The sequence below is a fragment of the Falco cherrug genome, chromosome 7, assembly GCF_023634085.1.
Source record: "Falco cherrug isolate bFalChe1 chromosome 7, bFalChe1.pri, whole genome shotgun sequence".
NCBI lineage: Eukaryota > Metazoa > Chordata > Aves > Falconiformes > Falconidae > Falco > Falco cherrug.
The window spans coordinates 5,994,363-6,006,937 of NC_073703.1; the positions used below are offsets into that span (position 1 = coordinate 5,994,363).

The window sequence follows — 12,575 nt, forward strand, 5'->3', positions numbered from 1 at the left end:
TTACTAGCACAAGCCAGAAGATGGGCTTCATTATTGCTATTTATTTGAAAAACATTTCCAAAATTAAAATATACCATCAACTGTCAAAGGATTTAGAAAAATTTCTGCCAGCACACTAAATAATTTAAGGACTCACTACAGAATGCAGACCAGCTCGCTGCAAAAAATCATGAGGTTTTGGGTTCTTGATCTCTCACTTATCACGCTGTGTATAGTTGAGAGAGACGTCTTTATAAGCATGGCTAGAAATGCATTTTATGTAGAAATACAACGAATGGCCAATGTTGTTCTTGTAGTCCCTGCCTGGGACAGGGGTTTGACACATTCCTTAGTCCGTATGCTGGCTGTTGAGAAAAAAAACAAGAAGAGGCAGACTCAGCTCACAAGTATCAAACCTGACAGCGCCAAGCTGCGTCTGCATGTGCAGGCTTGCACATGGGTGCTGCTGCCTGAGTAGAGATCGGCTTGTGTCAGCCGCTCTGTTTGCTACATGGGGGGTTAGGAGGAGCTGCATTGCTGCTATAAAGCCACGTTAATAAACGTGGGGTGGGGTGGAAGTCTTAGTTTGTACGTTTTGCTTTTATATTCGCCTGTTTGCTGTGTTTTTTCAGAGGGATGAGGTCAACCCATACAGTAGGTTTGAACATACATAAGCATTTACAGTCCCGTCTGTCTTTATGAGCCACATATAAACCCTCCAGCCAAACGTCCAGAACTGAGGCAAGTTGGAATTCAAAGCCAAAATTGTATGGTTGATGCCTATCCCTAAACATCACTTCCAAAATAGCACATGGCATAAAATGTTGAATCCCATGGCTGCTCAACACAAGGTGCTGGAGAAGAGGCATGCCCGTGCGTGGCACAAGGAGGGCTCACGTCCTTGTGCTCAGCAACAACCTGACACGCTGCACTAATCTTAGCCGCACGCTCTTAAAAGATTATTTTTGTCTCGGGTTCTTTGCTAGTCTTTGATGCAACAGCCTGGCGCGGGTTACACCAAGACTGGAGAAAATCCCTGGTTTTCTCTTCCCTCGTTTTCCAGACAGCCGGCACCTCCTCCGGGCCCTCGCAACGAGCACCGCAGGTGAGCCAAGGACGGGCATTTTTGGACCGGAGATTAATTAATTTTACATTAAAGGTGCTGCCGGCGGGCGGGAGGCAGGGACAGTCCGCGCGTCCCATTTGGGGCCGCGCCGAGGGGCTTCCGCTGCGGGGGGCGCGCTCCCCCCACGGCTCAGCCTCACCGCCCCCTGAGGGAGCGAGCAGCGGGACGGGGGCGGCCGGAGCGGGCCCGCCCTGTCGGAGGGCGCCCTCGGAGGCGGGCTGGGCGCAGGGGCGGTGGCGGGCTCGCCTCAGGCCCCGCCGCGCAGCAGCAGGACCCGGCGCCCTCCCGCGCCATCCGCGCCGCGATCACGAGTCGGCGCCCGCCTCTCCCCCACCCGCCCCCCGTGACGGCCAAGATGGCGGCGCGAGGAGGCGGCGCGGAGGGGAGGGGGGATCCCGCCTGAGACGCCCACACGGCGGGGAGGCGGCGAAGGCGAGTGCGGGCTCCGCTAAGATGAGATAAGGGCGCGGGGACCGGGCGCGCTCCCCCCTCTTTACCCCCTTCGCCCTCCCGCTCCTCGGCGCCGGGGGCGGGCGCCGCCGGCGGCCGTTCCCCGCTGCCCCGGGGAGCGCGGCCCCCGCCCGAGGTGAGGGCTGCGGGGCGGCGGGGGAGCGCGCCGGGCTGTCAGCGCGGCGGGGGCTCCCCGCGGGGCGGGCGCTGTGGCGAGCCCGGGCCGGCGGGGCAGGGGCGTGCGGCGGGGCCGGCGGCGCGCTGGGCTGTCAGTGCCGGGCGGGGGAGGCCGGGCGCCGGCGGGCGAGGGGCTGAGGGAGGCGCGGGGGCGGCGGTAACTTTCCGCTGGGCCGCGGCGGGAGGGGGGAAAACTTTCTCCTTTTCCCCGCCGGGCCGGTGCTTCGCGCCAGCCCCCTGCCGCGGCCGCGGCCGGGCCGGAGCGGCGGAGCCCGGGGCCGGCTTGCGGGGCCGCGGCGGCCGGCGCTCCTCAGGGCGGAGGGCTGCCCGCGCCGCGCCTGAGCGCTCCGCGCTGACCTGCCATGTTACAAAGGCAGCGCAGGAGCCCGCGGGCGGGCTGGGGGGCGAGCGGCCGGCCGGGGGAGCGGGCGGGGCTGTGTGCCCGCATCGCGGCGTCAGCGGGCACCGCACGGGCAGCGGCGGCGGGCGGGGGACGGCGGCCCGTTCCCGGCGGCTCCGCAGCCCGGCTGTCGGTCCGTCGGTGTGCCCGGCCACCGCTCGGTGTGCCCGGCAGAAATGAGCCCTGACATTTTTATCACGCTTGTATCACGCTGTCAGCGCATAGCGTAAGTTCTTGGCCCGGGGACGGTAATATTTAGTAACTTCTTAGTAATGGTTGTTATTCCGGAGTAATTTCAAACGGGCTGCGTTTAAAAATGTGCTGCCTGTGAGTGTTGATTTGCTAAAAATGAGGTCTTGGCTTGGCGCTTAGTCCTGAAGTTTGATTTTTATTTTTTTTTTTTTTTTAAATTAACCAAACAGAATTGTGGTGTTCTGGACAGCTTTTTACTTCATTTCACAATTTTTTCTGGAACTGTTGCTCAACTGGAGGTTTCCGTAAAGAGTGTTACGTTACAGTACATAATCTTTCACTTTCTGAATGATTAAACACAAATATTTAATCTTGGCAAGTATCTGTGGTGGTTTAGGGAAACTCATTGAGTTAGTCTGGCCAAGGAAGGTCGACGGGGAGTGAATGGATTATTTCTGGTTTGTGTGTCTAGCGTACAAGTCTTACTTTATAAGTCTCCCATTGCTCTCTTCTTTAAAAAAAAATCATATATTTAGAGTATCGGTGAAACTCTGTCTTGCTTTTAGAGTATTGAGGAGCCTGTAAGCTCATTTAAAGCGAATGTTAAAGTGGAACTGCAGCTCCAGTAAATGAAGCGAAGTTTTCTAGGGGTATTCATGACTTGGCATTGAAATTGTTTTAATTATCAAAAATAGAGCATTAGAGTTTTTGTGGTTAGCTTTTGGGGAAGGGGAAAATTGCATGGAGCCTTAAAGACAGAGCAAAAAACCATTATGCTTCTCTACAGCCTTAAGAGCTTGTGCGATGTACATATTTTACTTATTCTAGAAACGCTAGGGTCTAGCTGGATGAGGTTCTTTGCTGAAGTTCGTGAGCAGTTTCTGCTCCTTTGGAACAGGAACCCAATGGCCTCCTTTAAGCAGTGAACTTACTACAAAGTAGCACAAAAAGGTCAGACCTGTTCCAACAGGCAGTAAAGCCAAAAGGCATGAGGACCACTTTTTGTCAAACACAGGCTTACTTAGAAATGTTTTCCCAGTATTATGGATAATCATATGTGTGAGTTTTTGTACTTCTTGTAGCAGGGTGGTTGTAGGTACAGCTTGTTCTCTGTGCTTTACTTGGATATATTGCTGGTATGGCACTTAATGGAATTTCTGTATGCATTAATAGCAATATTAGCAATTTTGTAGTTACGTGGCCAGAGTTAATTATTAGTTAGTAAAAGCACAAATATTGACATAGCCTGGCACACACTATAGGGCTCAGGTGAGCGTAGCTGATTTGGGTCAAGCATTAGGAACAATGTAAATAACCTGGTCCTATTACGTGCTTGAAAGGGAAAGTAGCAAGGTAGAGAGTAGAGCCTAGCTGGTGCTCCTGAAGAGAATGAGATTGTTTCAGGAAGGTGTCTCAAACTACTGTGTCACTCTTACAAGGGAATTGTGGCACCACTGTGCAGAAGCGAGTCCGGCAGTTTCTAATCTACAGGATTTTGCATTGAGGTGTTTACTAATTTCTAGGTAAATTCCTGCTGTAGTGTGTGATAGCTAGAGAAAACTGTCTTGTGACTCCTAAGTAGAGGAAGATGATATCTAGACTGAGCTGAGTAATGATAATGGGATTTGTTAATCTTGGAGTTTTAAATCGGGAAGAAGAATTTGCAGTGTCACTTACATCTTCAGCATCCTTTTGCTATTTCCATCATACCTCCTAGCAACTGAATTGGAGTTGGTTTTGCAAGTCATAGTAGATTGAAATGCTTTTTATAAGTGACTGTAGGAACAGTTGCACTCATGGTCAAACATCAGCAGGCTGTGGAAAGGGACTAGTACAAGAACTACTTAGCCAAAACCTTTCTTGAATCTTCAGTATCTCCTGAAATGAAGACTTGCTGGAAGTTTTCTTTCCATTCATCGTCCTTTACTCAACTTTGACCTTGGGTTTTTAAAAATGTGGTGTTGGCCTGACCAAAAACTTGGAGGCTAAAATGTTGCACAATTTGTTGGATTAAAAAAAAAAATAATCAATGTGACGTTGTTCAAACATTATGTTTGAGGTATTGGTGATTTCAAAGTATGTTGCTGTCTGACAGGGTTCCAGTAGCTCAGGTTTTGATACATCTGTAGCTGTGGATTTTTAAGGTATTTGTTCTGAAGTTTCCTGGAAAGAACTGTAATACTTCTCAAAAGGAGAGGGAAAGGACCAAAAAAAGACACTGAAATAACTTCTATTTAAGTGCCTTAACAAAGCATGATGTAATTTATGTGGATTGGTGTGTTTCCAGTACAATTCTCTTGTTTGTAAAAAAGAAACTATTTAAATTGGACTTGTCTGTGATGTATTGAGATTTCAAACTTTTTTTATGCTAACTCTCCTAAAAGCAAACCAGCCCCCCCGCCCCCAACCAAACCCTTGAAAGATTTGGCACCTTTGAAGAAAGTTTAGGTTGAGCTTTCACAAAAAGCAAGGGTAGAGATTTAAGGGTCTGAGTTGTATGTGTCCTTCATCCTGCTGTAGCCTCGCTGGGTGGTCGTAGGCAAGAGCCCAGAAAAGGCCCTGCATCTATTCCCTCGTATCAGTCCTGTATATAAATAATATTTGCTACTGTGAGCACAAACCATGATAGAAATGTTATGCCATGCTAAAAGCAGCAAATCCTCTGCAAGCTAAAGCCAGTTACGCCTTGCCATAACTGAGGATAGCTATACAGGTAGGAGATGAATACGTACAAATGGTGAATGCGTCACCACTGTTCAACTACTTAAAATCAGCTGTTTTCTAACAGTGGTACTGACAGAGTAATAACCTCAAGTGAATGAGGTTCTTTGCTATATTGCATAATAAGCCTTGGATATTTTCTTCTATCCTTCAGTTCAGGCTTAGTCTATGACGGGTCTGGAAGCTTGGTCTATGACTGGTCTGGGAATACTCTGCCGATGCATGTATGCTTATAAAGTGCCCCCACAGACTATAAAGTAAAAATTAAAACGTACCGTGAAGGCTATGTGAGGCAGTGATGCCCAGAGGTTTGATCTATAGCAGTCATTTTAGGAGCAGTCTGTGATGCAGAAGTCACTGCTAGTTCCCTAAAGAGTGCACAAACAGTACCAGAAGGAAATTGTGGAGGAGAAGTGGAAACAAAACACTTCTGAAAGCGTGGCCCTACTTTTTCAAATGGCATATTTTTACCCCCTCAAAGTGTATTTTCATGTATTAGATACGGGGTTACTGTAGATGCCAAAATAGAAGGAAATTAATGTAAACATTAACGGAGGGGCGGGGGGGTGTGTGCGCATGTGAAAGAAGGAGGAACTATGGTATAGAAATAGGATGGAAAGAGTAAGGAAGGGTGTTAGTTGGCCAATTATATCCTCACTATTTGATTTTTACTGTAAAATTTGACTTGTTTTAATTTGGGTCAGGAAAAAATCATTAATACTAATTAATGACATTATTTCAGTTTAGCCATTTGAAATAAGTGGACAAGCAGTAAGTGTGCTGTATGAGTTTTGTGTATGTACTTGCAAATGAAAAAGTCCCAAGAGGAAACCCCCACTTTTTTGTGTGCAAGCATTATGCAAACAAGGAGAAGGGCAGTGTAGGCTCGACTCCAATTTTGGTTTTGTCTTGAGCTTCAGAAGAAACTTGTGGGCTTAAGGAATTATTCTCAGTTGTACAACCAAGATGAGGATCTGGCCCAGCTCCAGTAGCTTCCGTATGCCAGCAAGTTTGTCTGCATATTTTGACTATAAAATTACAGTGAAAGAGTCGATGCTGTCCAGATCCTGCAAGTGCAAAAGTAATGAGGCTCAGCACAGTGCTGTCAGTTAAATCCTGGTACAGGAGCAGTGTTGTAACAAATTGTACAACTTTGTAGTGACCTTGTATGTCTAACTCCTGTTCTGAAGCAGTAGTTACCTTAGCATACCATTGCACTTCGGGTAATTTACTGTGATTATTGGGGGGATACTCTAATGTTGCTTTATATTGCTTTGCTAGCTAACCTAACTAGGAGATTGTCACAGCAATATGTTAGGTGATAGATATATTTGTAGCTGGACTGGTAACGGTACATTCACACTTTTCTGTGGGGCGGATGATGAACTTTTTGGTAACTGTGTGTAGAGATTTTACTAGATGAGGAAGGTATTAGTCAGTGTTACCTCTCCATTAAACCTTTCCAATGTGGTGTAGATCATCTGCAAACAGCAGTTACAGCCCTGCAGCCGCAGGCTGTGCGGGTCATCTACTCAGTGTCTGTAATTTGCAGCGTGGCTGGGTCCAGTTTTCTTGCCTTACATGACATTTTTGTGGGCCAGAGAAAAAAAGAAGGTTAAATGTTCTAAGTCACAATGAAAGTGTATTTTAAAAGTAGAAAAAATGTTAGGAAACAATTCCCACCTGTCTTTTCCCCCACCACACCATGCATTCAGAGTTTTAATTTGGGTAGAGAATGGCTTCAAAACTAAACTGTGGTTGCGTGTGTATCCAGATATGGCTGGGTGAAAGCAGGCTACTTCTGTCGCTCTTGGTTCACATACTTTGACGTTTTCAGTGACAGATTTTGGGTTTGAAGTTCAATCTTGGAAGATTTGCTGCTTTCATTTGCCTTTATCTACTATGCCAAGGAAAACAGAAGGTTCTGTTTGGGGGACTTCTCCTTTTAAAAGTTGTATAATGCATAGTTGTACAAAAAACATGGACTAACTCTCCTCCTGAACTCTTCTTTGGCTGTAGTAATATTTACATTTTATAGTGCTTACCTTGGCTTCCCTCCCTATCATTTGCTATAAATTGTTCTGTGCATCCCTCCCTACAAAGACAGTTATACTTCAGAAATTATTTCCATTCTTTGGTTGTGCTTTTTGGCCACAAATACTGTAATCTAGAAAGAAAAGTAGAAGTTTTAAAACTGGCCTGGTTAAGATTTCTCTCTGTCATGAATCTCATGGGATACTTGAATGTCACTTCCTTGAATTTCTGTAGTCGGGGATGAATATCATGGGATTTTGCTGTGGCACAGCTGTGGTAAACACCTAAGCTGTCTGTGCCTTGTTAGACCCTCTTAGTAAATGCTTTGATTTTATTGAGACTAAAACCAGCAAAGAAGAACAAACGTGGAAGACTTGGTGGGTGATGCTGGAAAGTATAGAAGATGTAGAAAATGCCTGATCTCTCTCCCTCAGGGTGAAGTCTGTTCCTTCCTGCCTTCTCTCTGCCAGTTACTCAGCTTCTTCCTCCAAGCTTTGAACTCTAGATGGCGAGTCCTTGCTCATTGACTGAGCAATCCCACTGAATCTAGATTAGCCTCTGAATTTAGGCCTGATTTTTCTTTCTTCCTAGGCATTACTGAACAAATCTGCTTGTCCCTTAGTTCTTGGCCTGTATTCCTGTTTTCTGCTCCCAACCTCATGGTCTTCTGTTCTGTCCCTGCGCTTTTATCCGGCACTTTTCTGTTTCCTGGGCACCTCTTAGAGATCCTTTGTTGCTAAGTTTTCTGAGCGCTCACGATTATCTCCTCAGCTGTTTGGATCAGAGTGTGTTAACCATGAGTTGGTACAGAAGATTGCGAATGGGTCTGCAAAACACTTGATAGCAATTCTAGCCCTGTGATGTCTAGGGGCAGAACAATGCTGTGGTTTTTCTTGTTTTGGTTTTTTTTTTATATCCCAATATGTTTCTTAGCACTAGTGCTACTACTGCAGCACCAAAGGGAGTTTAGTGGAGGCTAGTGGTTTCTTATTAATTACTGCTTCGTCTGACATGAGTGCAGATGTATGCAATAGGGTTTAAAAAGTAATGCAGTGATCACTTTAGCCCTGTTTGTTAGCAGCTTTCTCTGTTGCTGTAATTTGTTTAACTGTAGTAGTAGGAAATGTGAAGAAAAAGTATAGGCAAGATCCTACTGAAAAATAAAAATGCGATGAGAAGTTCTGGTTGTATTGAGGTGATAATGTAGGTCCTTTGCATCTTGTTTCTTGAACAAGTGGATCTTTTACCTGATAGGTGGACGACAACAAACTAGTTGTAAATATGCTCTACAAGCTGCAAGTACTACGAAACGCAGCTGCAGGTACACTGGCAGCAGTCTCCTTGTAATGCATGAAGGTATATTTTTCTTTTTCTTTCCCTTAACTCTCCTCCTTGACTTTCCAGAGAGTGGACTAGGAAACACGTTTTTTGAAGTGTCCACTGGGAAATTATTCATATGCTAATACTGCTTATTTCTTAGTTTTTGCAGCTGTGGTTGAGGTCTGCGGGTGATCCTTAAAATCATAACTTCTGACACTCCTGGAAACTTTATATTACAGATCATTAGACAAAATTGTAGTTTCTCATTGGGCAAAAATACGTAGTGCTACTGCTGCATGCTCTCTTTGTAGGCTTGTGTGAAAATGTTCAAAGTCAGTTACTGAAGAGTAAGTGACTGAAACTGGTGCTTGTGGATTAGAAGGACCGGCACCAGGGGCTGGTTCGCTCTCTGCGCTGTCGCGCACATACACACACACCCCCAGCCCCCTTGCTGCAGGAGTCATGAGCTAGCAGTGCTGACTGCTTCTGCCTGATCTGAAATAAGTTGGTCTTGCAGGCTGGGGTTATAAACAGAATCTTGAACTTTGTACTCCCAAAAATGTAATTTCGATCATCTAGTGTAGGGGGTTTTCCCCGCTTTTTGCCATTTCAGGAACTGAAGCAAATCTTTCATGGTTTGCTTAATTCCCCCTGAGATGTGTTTCCTCCTAGCCTTGCTTACATTACAATTTGTTTTCTGCATCTTCTCACAGTCATCTTCCTAGAGCGTTCTCCAAGTCTTGGCCTCATTTAGGCAAAGTTTATTTTTGACTACAGCCTTGCTGATGCTAACGAGTTGTTCTGGGAGATTGAAGTCTGGAAGTCTCCAGCGAGGTATTCTCCTCAGTCCTGGAGTGGAGTGCTGTTGCATCAAAATACTTAAATGCAGCACAGGCTGCCTGGCTTGCGCATGCCTCGGTGTCAAATACAAGCTCAAGCTCTCTGGGGTCCTACCAGTGTTTAAAAGTGGTCATACTAGTGTTTACCATACCTGAAAAAAAAGTGAATTTTTGACAGTAAATGGCAAGCAGACTGTAACCCTAGCTGCAAGAACAGGGAATGGGAATAAGGTGGCTACATGGAAGAGTACATGTGTATTGCTTATTGTGGAGTAAAAAGCATCTGTTTAAATACCATAATCTTGCAAAGAGCAACAGTGTCTTGAAGTAGACTTTGAGAGGTTATTGAGCTAAAAGGTGTTACCTAGCTGTGAAAGTGTTCTATGAATAGACACAGAAGGTATTTATCAGAAAATAGCGGAAGAGTTGAAATGATTTGAAGTGTCTGGCTCAACCGTTCTTTGATTGATTTTAGTTTTTTAAAGCATGAAATGTTGTTTACACTCTTAAAATATCAATGCAGCGTAAAACTTGATATTTTGTTTCTTTATTTTAAACCAGTTTAAATCCTGGTTTCCATACACTTTTTTTTAATGTAACCTTGTCTTAGCAAGGGACTCCTACAGTTCACAATGTTCATTTAATGTGACTGATGCTTGGAATGTGTGCTAAGTGTAAGTTTCAACAAATGTGTACATTGTTTAATTGTTGTTTTTACTGTTTCTGTAGGGAATGAAACTTTAACAAGAAGTCTATGTTAAAGCCTGGCTGACAGCAAGAGAGGCAAAGTGTAGAAGCAATGCCCTGATGAAAAGGTAGGGAACACATTGGTAGAGATTTCAAAAGACTTGTGTTCTGACTTGAAAGAATTCCTGTGATGTTTTAGGTGCTTCCACTTGGTTCCCAGGATTGTTTGCTTGCTATGAAGAATATACCGGGGGGGAGGGGAACCCAAACTTGTCTGTCACTTTTGCCAGGCAACTTTGGCACTTACATGTTCTCAAGACTGTTGAGCTGTCATGTGATTTGTGCAGCCTCATGCCTGAGAAATGGTTCTGAGTAGCCATAGCAGGACTGACTGATCCGGTTAACTTCATTTTGCTCTTGCATGACTAGCCACCGCATTTCTGTGTGTTGGCAGGGTAATGCAGCAGTACACATATGAGACTGAAATCCTAGGGGCTGTTAGAATTTTACTGGCAAGTTTTAAAAATTGGTCATTGCTTTGTTTGGTTGTCTACTCTTCATGTACCTTCAAAGGAAGTTCTTGGAAAGTGATTATATGATGAATGCTTTAATTAAAAAAAACCAACACAATTTTTGATAAAGCTTAGGAGTGTTTTAAAAAAAGGGTGTTGCAGAGCACTGCACTGGTTTCCATCCTATGCTAGGAGCCATTCATTCTTTGTTTACAAACATAGCCTGACTCCAAAGAGATGTTAACAGGGTAAAATGTCATCTGCTTTAGACAGAAAATGGACCTCAAATTGATAAGCTATTTAATGTTCTCAAAGGAAAATGCATGATGGAATGGAAATAAAGACAAGATTAAAAGATTACAAGGCAGTTGTATTTGTGTCTGCCAGAGGTGGACTGGTGCAACTGTTCTAGTCAGACAGTCCTTACTGTTATCTTTCACAAGTTGTGTATCTCTTGCACATGCAAAAATCATAAAGTAAACCCTTTTTGCTATCTGGGGAACTCCTGGAAAGAAGCTGGCACTGCTAGAGCAGTTGTTCTTGTCTGGGGCCCAATAACAAGTTACCTCTACAAAGGTTTGTGGGTAGGAGCAGGTTGTATGAATTGTATCAGTATCTTTTTCCTTGAAAATGGTCTAGTGCCTCTGTAGTGAACTCTGCTTCATGAAACATCATGCCTGGTTGCTGCTGCAGAGATGGAATATACGGCACATCCACATTATTTCTGGTCATGTGATGGGGAAAAAGCTGATGTGTACTTCCCTCTTATAGTATTTGAATGAAAAATGTGATCTGTTCAAAAAGCTTGGACACAGATTTAGTTGTTTTGTGTGAGCTGCTATAAAATCATGCCTTTCAATTTTTGTTTGCTTTCTATATGAAAGTTGTGTGTAGCTTGTAGCAAATAGAAAAAAAACTTTTTTGGATGCAGAATAAGTTAACATAATATGCTCTGCTTTCTGAATTCAGGTTTAGATCAAGGTCCCACTGATAGTTTATCACAAAAGGGTCAGCCACATGGAATTCCTGTAAACCTCCTGATCATCTTGTAATAGCAGATTGTTTTGCCCTTTGCAGCAGACAGGTTCTCTTAACACTAGTAATATATCTATAGCATTAGATCACAAAGCTGATTTTTCAGATTAATCTCTTCTGCACAGTTGCTAAAATGCCAGCACCTATCAATTACACCAGTGGTGACAGTTACTGAAAATTATTAATACTTCCTAAATGTTTATGAAGAAATACGTTGATATTGAAAAATGAAATTGAATAAACAATGAAACTGAGTTTACAGTTTGTCTTTCAGCAAAGTAATCAAGGTAATAGTTTGTGGATCTGTGGCAGGATCATCTGATTGTATCCCCTGTTCCCATATTTTTAGAAACTGCAGAAAGCCGTCTTTTCTCCCACATTTGTACAGTTATGATCTGCAAAGTCTGTGTGTGTTTTTTAGTAAGTTCTTACAAGTCAGTTTGCTATTTGCAAGCATAAAGTGGTTTTTACTGATGTTTATCATGCTTAATTTGTAGGGGTATTAGTTATATGCAGTTCGTTTAAAATGGTTGTCATGAGATGGCTCGAAGACTATATATTGCACTTGTTTCCAGGGACTTTTGTAAGAGGTTACATTTATGATGCCATGGCATTGTCCAAGTGTAGAGAAGCAATAGTAGCTGCTTCTCAGTGTGACACTGTTAATGTTGAATTTCACCTGGGACCTGCTGTTTCAAGCAAAACCCTTGTACAGTGTGACATTATTTCTGGTTTTTTTCTTACCTGGAGGTTGACTTGCAGTACTTCGTGATGCATATAATTTTAACATGCTTTGGAATACCTTCATTTGTAAGAGTTTCTAGAGAAATTATTCAGATTTTTCACTTTATGTGAAATTGCTTTTTACAGAACGATTATTTGTCACTGAATTAGCTGTCATTATATATCTTCTTTCTGGGGTCTGTTAACATAAATTTTGCGTAAGTATGTTCTCACAGTAAACAGATGTTGAAAATTTTAGTATCACAGTAGCTGTAGTAAAGTTGAAGTTGGCTTGAATAAAATACCACTGAATTGTTTTGATATCTTTTGCATTTTATACCTTTTTTTTTTTTAGCTGGAAGCCTTTGTATCAGAAGGCA

The 12,575-nt window shown here is 43.8% G+C and overlaps 1 protein-coding gene across 4 annotated transcripts in view; it reads left to right on the forward strand.

Moving 5' to 3' along the window:
- The first annotated feature begins 1,065 nt into the window (after window positions 1-1,065).
- The window catches only part of DENND4A (DENN domain containing 4A), a 56,881-nt gene continuing 45,371 nt past the window's right edge, over window positions 1,066-12,575 (forward strand). Inside the window, exons 1-2 of one of the 4 annotated variants that reach the window (XM_014277077.3) lie at window positions 1,066-1,084; window positions 9,968-10,053. The gene's annotated coding sequence lies outside the window, so the exon portion shown is untranslated. Of the gene's footprint in view, window positions 1,085-1,433; window positions 1,692-9,967; window positions 10,054-12,575 lie in introns of those variants that run through there. The other 3 variants (XM_055715287.1, XM_055715285.1, XM_055715286.1) reach the window with 3 other exon arrangements.